Source organism: Silene latifolia, chromosome 9, assembly GCF_048544455.1.
Source record: "Silene latifolia isolate original U9 population chromosome 9, ASM4854445v1, whole genome shotgun sequence".
In the NCBI taxonomy this organism is placed as follows: domain Eukaryota; kingdom Viridiplantae; phylum Streptophyta; class Magnoliopsida; order Caryophyllales; family Caryophyllaceae; genus Silene; species Silene latifolia.
In genome coordinates, this window is record NC_133534.1 from 165,139,058 (window position 1) to 165,151,020 (window position 11,963).

Here is an 11,963-nt window from a genome sequence, read left to right on the forward strand (position 1 = left end):
AATAAGGGGTACCACTTTTGTAAGCTTGGAAAGCATTGACTTGCTCGGTTGTTCCCCTACATTCACTTGAGTCATGACCCAAGGTTCCACAATTCTCACATATCCCGCTTGGGATTGATGAGGATGCCGTCATGGCATTGACATGATGCTTTGATGATTTTGAGCTTTCCTCAAGTCTAGACATAGCTTGTTCAAACTTCAAGTTGATTGTGTCAATGTGAGCACTAAGTTGAGCACCCAATTGAGTAACGGTGTCCACTTCATACTTTCCTCCTCTAGTAGCCTTGCGAGGCCTACTATATTGCGAATTATGGACCGCCATTTCCTCAATCTTGTTCCATGTTTGATTGTCATCAACTTCGGTGAACATTCCATTTGATCCCATATTGAGAATGTTCCTTGAATCTTCATATAAACCATTCCAAAATTGTTGCACTAAAAACCATTCGCTAAGTCCATGGTGAGGACATGAGCGACAAATACCCTTGAACCGCTCCCAAGCTTCGTACAAAGATTCTTCATCCCTTTGCTTAAAACCCGTAATTTGAGCTCTTAGCATGTTGGTCTTCTCCGGTGGGTAGAATTTTTGTAGAAAGCTAGAGCTAGCTTCTTCCAAGAATCTATTCCAAGGGTGGCCTTATCAAGGCCCTTCAACCATTGCTTTGCGGTGCCGATTAACGAAAAAGGAAATAAGACCCATCTTATTTGGTCTTGAGTCACGCCCGTTTGAGAGATAGCTTCACAATAATCACAAAATGTTTCCATATGAGAATGAGGGTCCTCACTAGGCATTCCCCCGAATTGGCTCCTCTCAACTAGTTGGATGAAGGCGGACTTGGCAATAAAGTTTCCGGTAAGATGTTGTGGGGTAGGAGTACCATTTGGTAAATCCTCCTCGGTGGGAATAGAGTGTGACGAGAATTTAGGCATTGTAGGTGGATTTTGTGTGGTATTGTTTAATGGGTTCTCTTCTCCTTCTATTGCGAAAGGATTGACAAACTCACTAGTAGGTTGAACAACTTCACCAACACCTCCCAAATTCCTCCTAACAAGTCTCCTATTATTCGTCAAGGTTCTTTCGATTTCACGGTCAAAAGGTAACAAATCTCTTTGTAACCTTCTAGACATGCAAAATATCAAACAACTAGAAAACAATTAGAACAAACCTTGAGGAGTTTTACTTCCCAAGGTGAAAAAGACACAACTAAAAACAATAAAAGAAATCTTAAATCAATTAAACACCGTCCCCCGAAAACGCGCCATTTTTGATCGGAGCCATTTGGTGTTCACAATTAAGCATATGTGGTCGTTGGTCAATGGTCCATACAAAACACAATTTATACTTCACAAACAACTCTACAATTAGTAAAGAGGCAAGTAAAGGTCGGATCCCAAGGGACGGGTATTGAAATGAAGATTCTATTGTAACTAGTGGTGTCTAGGGGTGTCACAAATTGGGTTGATGTAGAAGGTCACTAAACTAAAATAGCAATGAAAATAAACTAACAAGGTAGATGAAATAAGGGTGTAAACAATTGATTAAAAGCACTAGGGTGTCATGGGTTCATAGGGGAATCATGGGATATGATCATACAAACATGTTCTCAAATTATAAGCAAGCAATTATTGTTGTGATGGATTGAGTTGGGTTATATCTTACAATCCTAGGAAAGTTTGGGTCCCGGAGCCGAATCTCTTGGATTGTACAACACCTACAAGTCGACTTAATCTTCCCTACTTAACACATGCATGATCTAACAAGACTCGAGTTGGGTTATGTCTTACAAGTCAAGTTGAAAGGATAGAAGATGATAGTAAATGCAAGGATTCATAGGCTTAGCATTTCATCAAATATAACATGTGTATGTATTAAGATCAAAACAAGCAAGCAAATAAGATATGAAAGCATATTAATTTAAGCATGAATCATTCCCCATGTTGGTTTCCCCTAATCACCCATTAAACCCTAGCTAAGAGATTACTCACTCATTATCATATTGATCATGCTAGAAAGGTTGTCAATCATACTAACATAATGAAACATGATGAATAAATGAAAGTAATTAGCAATAATTAAAAAGGGATTAAGAGATTATACCTACTAATGATTCCAAAATAATAATGCAAAGAATAATAGAAGAACTTGATGATTGATGGAAGGTTGTCAATCTCCCAATAAACCCAATAATCTTCTAATTACCCAAAATAAAGTAAGAACAAGAGAGAGATTGAAGAACTAAAACTTGGATTAAAACTTGATTAATATTTGATTACAATATTGAAGAGAGATTTGATTGATATTAACTACTCTAATTTTTGATAAGAAGAACATGCTCCTCTAATTAGACTAATGGGGTATTTATAGTGAAAATTAGGGAGGATGCATTAGGGTTAACTAAGGGCTAAACTAGTAATTACACTTTTTAAGTTGAGCAAGGAGCCTCCGGGATTATCCGAGAGAAGGGCTTCTCCATTTCGTAGCTTGAAGAACGAAACTCAGCTGTCTTTGTCTTTGTGATCCGTGCGGTACCGGGAGTCGGGACGGCCGGATCTGGGATGGACGATCCGAGCGGATCAAGGAACAAGACGCTCGGACTGGGCATGGGGAATCCGAGCGGATTCCTGGTGAGGACGCTCGGACTGGCGAGGACGGACGGATTCTCTACAATCCGTTCGGATTGTAGTTCAGCAGCTTTCCTTCTTCTTTTTCTTCCCTTTTCTTCATGAATTCCTTGGGGATTTCCTTGGGGACTCAAGGATCCTTTTCTCAACAATGCTCTTCTACTATGCTATGTACAAAGGCCTTCTAGTCTTGTCTCTCCTTGATGCTTGGTCATTGAATATGATCAATTTAGCCTTGTTTTGCCATGAAAATGCAAGATTCTTACTCCTTTCCTACCAAGGGATCAAAATCTCAAAGAATATGCAAAACAAAGAACTAAAGATAAGAAATGACCCAAATAGGCACTAAAAAGCATGGAAACAATGGTAATTCGGGGGCTAAATATGCGCCAATTATGGTCGCATCATTTGTTCAGTTCACTTTGTCTATGTAAGACTCCTGACTGAGAGATAACATCCGTCGTGATCTATCTCGATAGATACGGATGCCCAGAATTCTTTGTGCCTCACCCAGATCTTTCATCTGGAAATGGTTTTTTAACCATACTTTCACCGAAGTTAAGAGAGGTATGTCATTCCCAATCAGGAGTATGTCGTCTACATACAATATTAGGAAGACAATCTTGCTCCCACTCGACTTGATATATAGACATGGTTCCTCGACCGATCGAGTAAATCCATTTTCTTTTATCACTTGGTCGAAGCGATGATTCCAACTCCTTGATGCTTGCTTAAGTCCATAAATGGACCGCTTAAGCTTGCACACTTTCTTAGGATGTTCTGGATCGATGAAACCTTCGGGTTGTACCATGTACAACTCTTCCTCCAAAAAGCCGTTTAAGAAGGCGGTTTTAACGTCCATTTGCCAAATCTCATAGTCATGAAAAGCGGCAATCGCTAAGATAATCCGAATGGAACGCAGCATGACTACGGGTGCAAAAATCTCATCGTAGTGCAAACCTGGCACTTGGGTGAAACCTTTAGCAACTAGTCGTGCTTTATAGATATCTTGTTGACCTTCCACAGAATGCTTTATCTTGTAAAGCCATTTGCATTGAAGGGGACGAACCTTAGCAGGTAAGTCAACAAGATCCCATACGTTGTTCTCATACATAGAGTCCATCTCGGATTGCATGGCCTCAAGCCATAGCTTTGAGTCAGAACTAGTCATGGCACCTTTATAGGTTGCGGGTTCACTACTCGTTAAGAGTAGAACGTCATCTATGTCATGTTCCTCGACCATACCAATGTATCTGTCTGGAGGAATAGAGACTCTTCCCGACCTCCTAGGTTCCTCAGGAATATTAACCGGAGCCGGGATTGAAGGAACTGGTTCCTCCAATGGTTGCTCGGTATTTGGTTCCGGAATCTCCGACAGGTCGAAGGTTCTATCACTCTTTGCATTGTCGAGAAATTCCTTTTCTAAGAATGTCGCACTAGCCGCAACAAAAACGCGTTGTTCGGTTGGCGAATTGAAGTAATGACCAAGTGTTCCTTTAGGATAACCTATAAAGTATGTCTTGACCGATCGCGGGCCGAGCTTATCCTCGTGTCTCCACTTGACATAAGCCTCGCAGCCCCAAACCCGTATAAAGGACAAGTTAGGGACCGTTCCCTTCCATAGTTCATATGGAGTCTTGTCAACAGCTTTAGACGGACTTCGGTTAAGTATTAGAGCTGACAGAAGAGCATAACCCCACAATGAGTCGGGCAACACGGTGTGACTCATCATGGATCGAACCATATCAAGTAGTGTTCGATTTCTCCGTTCGGACACACCATTCAACCGAGGTGTTCCAGTGGAGTTAACGTAGGGCAATCCCACGCCTTTAAGGTGTTGATCAAACTCGTGAGAAAGATACTCGCCACCACGATCTGAACGTAGTGTTTTAATCTTTCTACCCAATAGGTTCTGTACCCTATTCTGGTATTCTTTGAATTTCTCAAAGGATTCACTTTTATGCTTCATTAAGTAGACATAGCCATATCTACTTAAATCGTCCGTGAAAGTGATGAAATACCTATAGCCTTCTCGTGCGGTGATTGACATAGGACCACATACATCCGTGTGTATGAGTCCTAATAGGTCAGCAGCGCGCATTCCAACACCTTTGAAGGAAATACGAGTCATCGTACCGATGAGACATGATTCACACGTGCCAAATGATTGAAAATCAAAAGCCGAGATAGCTCCATTCTTGATGAGCTGTTTAACGCGTTTCTCATTAATGTGTCCCATACGGCAGTGCCATAGATACGTTTGATCTTTGTCACCAACCTTTAACCTTTTATTCATTACGTGTAATATTTCAGTGGTCTGATCTAAAACATAAATTCCGTTCATGGAGACTGCCTTGCCGTAAATCATATCGTGTAATGAGAAAATGCAAGTATTATTCTCTATTACAAATGAAAAACCAAGTTTATCAAGTGCAAGAAACTGAAATAATGTTTTTCGAAAGACTGGGGTACATAATAGCAGTTATATAAAGATAACTCAAATCCGCTAGGAAGTTGGATCACATATGTTCCCCTCGAGACGGCAGCCACTCGTGCTCCATTCCCGACACACAGGTCCACCTCACCCTTTACGAGGGGTTCGATGTTTCGGAGCCCCTGCAGATGATTACACAGATGAGAACCACAACCAGTATCAAGTACACAAGTTCCGTAACTTGCGTGGTTAATCTCAATCATATGAATAAAAGTAGAAGAAGAAGAAGACATACCAACAGGTTTAGCACGACCTGCCTTTAAGTCCTCATGATAAACAGGACATGTACGCCTCCAATGCCCAGTCTTGTGGCAATGATGGCATTCCATGTTTTCATTCTTGCTCTTTGTCGTGCCTGATGAGGTGCTCGACTCACCAGGCCCACTCTTACCTGAACCCGACTTCTTGAACTTCGGTTTACCTACTGTTAGGTTTGCCTGAGCTTTGCCCTTACCTTTCTCTTTGTTTGTTACAACGAGAACATCCTGTTTCAAGCTCCCACTGAACTTCATGTCCTTCTCGGTCTGTACGAGAAGGGAGTGCAGTTCATGGGGACTTTTCTTCAAATCATTCATATAGTAATTCGCTCTAAATTGCGAAAAACCATCGTGGAGTGAGTGAAGCATGCGGTCGATCACAATGTTCTCGCTGATCTTACAATCAAAGGTCTCCAGCTTCTCGACATTCTCAATCATGCTGAAAATGTGTGGGCTAACTGGTTGGCCCTTCTGGAGTCTCGCATCAAAGAAACGAGTGGTATGCTCATAGGTCACGATTCTCGGTGCTTTCGAGAATTCCTTGGGGAGCGTGGTGAAAATCTTGTTCGCACCATGGGATATGAAGCGTTTCTGCAAATTGGGTTCCATTGCAAAAATGAGTACGTTTTTAATCGCACCCGCTTCCATACAGAAATCATTAAACTTGGTGATTACAGCAGCTCTAGCCGTGGGACCTGGGTTTGCCGGGATGGGCTCTAATAGATATTTGAGCTTCCCGTCAGCAGCGGCAGCATTCCGTAATGCCGCCTCCCAATCCGCGAAGTTTGATCCATCATTCTTCAGTCGAGTAGACTGATTCATCTGATTTATGAAGATCCGAAGCCAGGACTCACGGTCCAATGTGGCACTTGGCATTGGGTTATCAGTAGAACCAGCCATTTGTTATTAGCAGTTTAAAAATTCGTGATCTACACTGAAAAGGAAAGAAAAACAAAACGAAATAAGCAACTCATCGAGGTGATTTAAGTCTATTTTAAAATACATTTTAACATGTAGACTCTCGCACTTGCATAATTGATCTCCCTCAAGAATGATACAAGTGATCCCAAGACTCAATTTCCGTAAATTGATAAGCCAACTGTTTAGCTAGTTCTTCCGTAAAAACTCTTGGTCGATAGATTTCTGGAAATCCTATCTATAGTCCACCATAATCACAGGATCGTACGAGTGACCATAGTGTTGAGATAAATAAGTCAATCGGTTCCAACTTACCCGACGTAGAAGGGGTCATATTATGCCTACCGACGAAGAAGGGATTCATTGGAGTTTGACCTATAAAGACCGTTCTCAATTTTTTGATTATACGAGGAAGATCCCATCAACTTAATTATAATTCATATTAAGTGAACGAATAACTAGCGTCTGCGTGAATGAATTAATTTAGGTGATGGCTTAGCATAGATCGTGTGATATGAGAATGTCAAAGAAAACTAACTCGAGACCTCTATATGTGTCAGTTTTCATGCAATAAATAGGTGGTTTGGTGTTTAGGCGGAATATGATGCATATTATCGTTGCGAAAAATAAATAAAAGAATGCAATACGTAAATAAAAAATTCCTAGTGTGGCCTATCCTAATAAAAAGAACATAAAACAACTTTGGAATCCACCGTTGGACCCGAGAAGCTTGTCTTGATGTTCCATCTTGATCCATGTAGCGGGAGTGAGCATCCGGTCTCCACCTTTGGTCTTCTCAAAAATTACATTTAAAATTACAAAATATAACCTATTTACATTCTAATTAAAACAGTAATTACAAGTGAAAAATCCAAAACGGAGATACGAGATCTCAAAATACAACCAAGACCGTGTTCCATCATTACGGTAACACGTTCTACTAAGGCCACACTAAGTTACAACCGTTTGTAAAATAAATAAATACGTAATATAAAGCATTCAAAATAATCAAAACGATAAATAAAATGCATTAACTAAATTAAATTTATTCGTGACATAATTCCGTAATTATGTTAAATTTATCCAAACCACCTTTTAATGATTAAAATTCATGTGATAAAACCGCTTCTATCATTCAATTTTAATCTAATACAATCCGTTACTTTAAATACGCTTTAAAATAACTTAATGGTACGTGTGTGAACCGTTTCACAATCATAGCGAGTGTACAATATCCGTATAAAGTACATATTAAGGACAAAAGAAAATTTAAAACAAAAGAATAAATTTTCAAAGCTTGCGAAACAAAAAAATCCCTCGATCCAGGGACAATAGTGCTCGATCGAGGAACTAAAGGGCTCGATCGATCAATCGCTAGTCGATCGAGAGGTATGCTAATCAGGAAGTACTCGATCGACAGAACTGGTGGTCGATCGAGGACTTTTATCAGCAATACTGCTCGATCGAGTACGAGGACTTCTCGATCGAGCAGTGGGGTTTTAAAAGTGGTCGATCGAGTACAGCAAGGACTCGATCGAGTAAAAACAAGACAGAAAAACCTCTCGATCGATTAAAAACTTGGTCGATCGAGAACAAAAGTTTCTGGAAAACTTAAAACCCTCGTGAAACAGTTTTGACGAAATAAAACAAAAACAATTTTGATCAAAACCACATCAAAACAATTTTATAATCTGACAAAACGTGACATATTGTTATAATCTCCGTATAAAACAACAATATGCATAAAAACAAATCGAAAATGAAAACAAAAACAGCCGCAAAACACGTTTGGCCGCACGGTTTTCAAAGCACGAAAACGCAACAACAAAAAAAAAAATTTCAGCCGAGAAAAAAAATTGCTGCCTCACGGTTTTCTAGACAATCCGAGATCGTCTCAAATCGTTTTTATGAAAAATCACAATGAAAATTTACGTGGCCTCGCTCTGATACCACTTGTGGGGTAATATCCGTATAAGACCCTTTAAATTTAGGACTATAACGTAAATTTAACATGTGAAATATGGTCATAAACGAAATACAATATAGAAACGACAAAGATAAAGAATCAACCTCGGGTCCTTTGTGGTGCGGCGTAAAGAACAGAAATCAACAGAGATTCCCTCCTAATTGTTGCACCCAAGACCGTCTGAGACTATGCCCTTGTGCTAGAAATGCTTTCTAATTGACTTGCAATATTGAGAAAGCTCTTGTGAGGTTTTACGATGTGAGATCTAGGTTTCGAGAGAAAATGATCTCCAAAACCCTAGTTTTCTCGAAAAATGAAATTGTCTAGGTCAAAAGGAGAGGGAGTCTCTCCTTTTGTTTGGTTCGGCCAGCCGTGGGTTTGCATGGGGAAGTGGGCTTCCACTTCCTCTTAATTTTACCTCGTGGACCGGCTCGAAAAACGCTAAATGTATATGACGCGGTTTATTATAAATCGTCATCGGTTATCGGTTATTAAAGCATCAACTAATAATACGGATTAGTTGAAACATTAATACATGTCCGACAAAGACGATATTGTATAATTATATTCAATATACATTTAATTAAATATAAAACGGTTATATTCAATTTACGAATTAACTGCTTAATTCGCCTTAGCCATTATTATTTAATCCGTATTAAATAACATATCTCAACATCACATTTTGACTTATTATTAGTCAAATAACTCGGACTAACTGGTTAGTCAATTTTGGCATCTACATGACAGTATTTTCATACTGTCACATCTCTCAAACGTATCCTATAGGTGTGATTTTGAGGGACCAGTTGATCACCGCCATCTGTATGACAATAACGTCAAACTTATCTAGCAAGCCAACCGTTATTGATAAACGTGGATCAACTGATAATAATACCAAAAGTATGCCCTTTGATCCTTTTAGAGATTTATAAGTCCTTGCACTAACTGTTAAGGACACCAACCCCAACAAGCTCCCACTTGTCCGTACAAGTGTATGTGCAATGACGTTATCCGCACTAACTGGAGGACACATGCTCCAACAAGGTTCTCCTCTCCTTCTATTGTGAAAGGATTTACGAACTCTCTAGTGGGTTGAACAACTTCACTAATACCTCTTAAATTCCTCCTAACAAGTCTCCTATTGTTCGTCAAGGTTCTTTCGATTTCACGGTCAAAAGGTAACAAATCACCTTGTAACCTTCTAGACATGCAAAATATCAAACAACTTGAAAACAATTAGAACAAACCTTGAGGAGTTTTACTTCCCCAAGGCGAAGAAAGACACAACTAATAACAATAAAAAGGAAATCTAAATCAAACAAACACCGTCCCCGGCAATGGCGCCATTTTTGATCAGGTCCGTTTCGTGTTCACAATTAAAGATGTGGTCGTTGGGTCACGGTCGAATCAAAACACAATTTATAACTTCACAAACAACTCTATAATTAGTAAAGAGGCAAGTAAAGGTCGGATCCCAAGGGACGGGTATTGAAATGATATTTCTATTGCAACTAGTGGTGTCTAAGGGGTGTCACAAATTGGGTTGATGTAGAAGGTCACTAAACTAAACTAGCAATGAAAATAAACAAGAAAGATGAACTAAAATAGCACTAGGGTGTCATGGGATCATAGGGGAATCATGGGAATTGATCATACAAACATGTTCTCAAATTATAAGCAAGCAATTATTGTTGTGATGGATTGAGTTGGGTTATATCTTACAATCCTAGGAAAGTTTGGGTCCCGGAGCCGAATCGATTAGATTGTACAACACCTACAAGTCGACTGAATCTTCCCTACTCAACAACATGCATGGTCTAATGAGACTCGAGTTGGTTTATGTCTTACAAGTCTCATTGAAAAGATAGAAGATGATAGTAAATGCAAGGATTCATAGGCTTAGCATTTCATCAAATATAACATGTCCATGAGTTGAGATCAAAACAAGCAAGCAAATAAAACATAAAAGCATATTAATTTAAGCATGAATCATTCCCCATGTTGGTTTCCCCTAATCACCCATTTAACCCTAGCTAAAAGACTACTCACTCATTATCATGTTGATCATGTTAGCAAGGTTGTCAATCATACCAACAATATGAAACATGATGAATAAATGGAAGTAATTAACAATAATTAAAAAGGGATTAAGAGAATTATACCTACTAATGATTCCAATAATAAAGCAAAGATAAAAGAAGTACTTGATGCTTGATTGAGAGGTTGTCAATCTCCAAACAATAACCCAAATAATCTTCAATTACCCAAAATAAAGGATGAACAAAAGAGAGATTAAGGAAATAAAACTTGTATTAGAACTTGATTAATTGTTGATTACAAAACTAAAGAGAGATTTGATTGATATTAACTACTCTAATTATTGATAAAAGAACATGCTCCTCTAATTAGACTAATGGGGTATTTATAGTGGAAATTAGGGAGGATGCATTAGGGTTAACTAAGGGCTAAACTAGTAATTACACTTTTTAGATTGAGCAAGGAGGAGCCGGTATTTTTCGAAGGAAGGGCTTCTTTCTTCGTAGCTTGGAGAAGAGGAAATCACGCTGTGCTGGAATCCGGGCGGAATAAGGTCGGGACGGGCGGATTCTGGTGATGGGGTCCGAGCGGATTCGAGGGAATCCGGGCGGATTGTGGAGGTGGAATCCGAGCGGATTAGAGCAAAGCCGCATGGATTGTGCAGCTGTGGGACGGCCGGATTGGTGACAATCCGCACGGATTGTCACTCAGCAAGACATCTTCTTCTTTTCTTCCCTTTTCTTCATAAATTCCTTGGGGATTTCCTTGGGTACTCAAGGATCCTTTCTCAACATTGCTCTTCTACTATAATATGTACAAAGGCCTTCTAATCTTGTCTCTCCTTGATGCTTGGTCATTGAATTCGATCAATTTAGTCTCGTTTTGCCATGAAAATGCAAGATTCTTACTCCTTTCCTACCAAGGGTTCAAAATCTCAAAGAATATGCAAAAGAAAGAACTAAAGATAAGAAATGACCCAAATATGCACTAAAAAGCATGGGAACAAGGTTAATTCGGGGGCTAAATATGCGCTAATTATGGTCACATCATTGGTCAGCACTGCTGCTGCATTTTTTTTTTCTTTGGGCTTTTGTTGCTGTGTTGTGCAGGAGCTACGGCCAATCTGTGCAGGCCGTGGCTGGGCATTGTCGGGGTGCGGCCAGGCCGTGGCTGGGCAGGTTATGGTCACGGCAAGGTCGTAGCCTCGGTTGGGTTAATTTTTATCCGTGAAATATTTTTTTTTCGGGTTTAATTAAATTGAATTTCTTCACATGTTTTATGCATATTAAATTCCTTATTTGCCATTTATTTACATATTTCTCACATGAGTCATAAATGTGGAACTTATTGTTTATTCATGTCATAACTATTTGAAATATCTTCATTTATCTATTATATGAGCTTTAATTAATTTATTCTCATTTATTTATCGTATTTCAAATACGAGCGATTTATTCCACTTGGTTAATTGATGAGTCGTATTCTTGTGAAAATGTCATAATGCTATGCCTTATTGCTTGACTAATTTACACCTCTCTCGTTGGCCGTTCTGCCGAGGGTTGGTTATTATACTCCTTCGACACTTCTCTCGTTGGCCGTTCTGCCGAGGTTGGTTATTATACTCTTTCGACACCTCTCTCGTTGGCCGTTCTGCCGAGAGTTGCTT

The 11,963-nt window shown here is 39.5% G+C and overlaps 1 non-coding gene across 1 annotated transcript; it reads left to right on the forward strand.

Annotated features, from left to right (window-relative positions):
• Window positions 1-452: 452 nt before the first annotated feature.
• On the forward strand, window positions 453-559 carry LOC141602958 (small nucleolar RNA R71). The gene has a single exon (XR_012524860.1). It is a non-coding gene; the product is annotated as a small nucleolar RNA R71 (small nucleolar RNA).
• The last annotated feature ends 11,404 nt before the right edge of the window (window positions 560-11,963 follow it).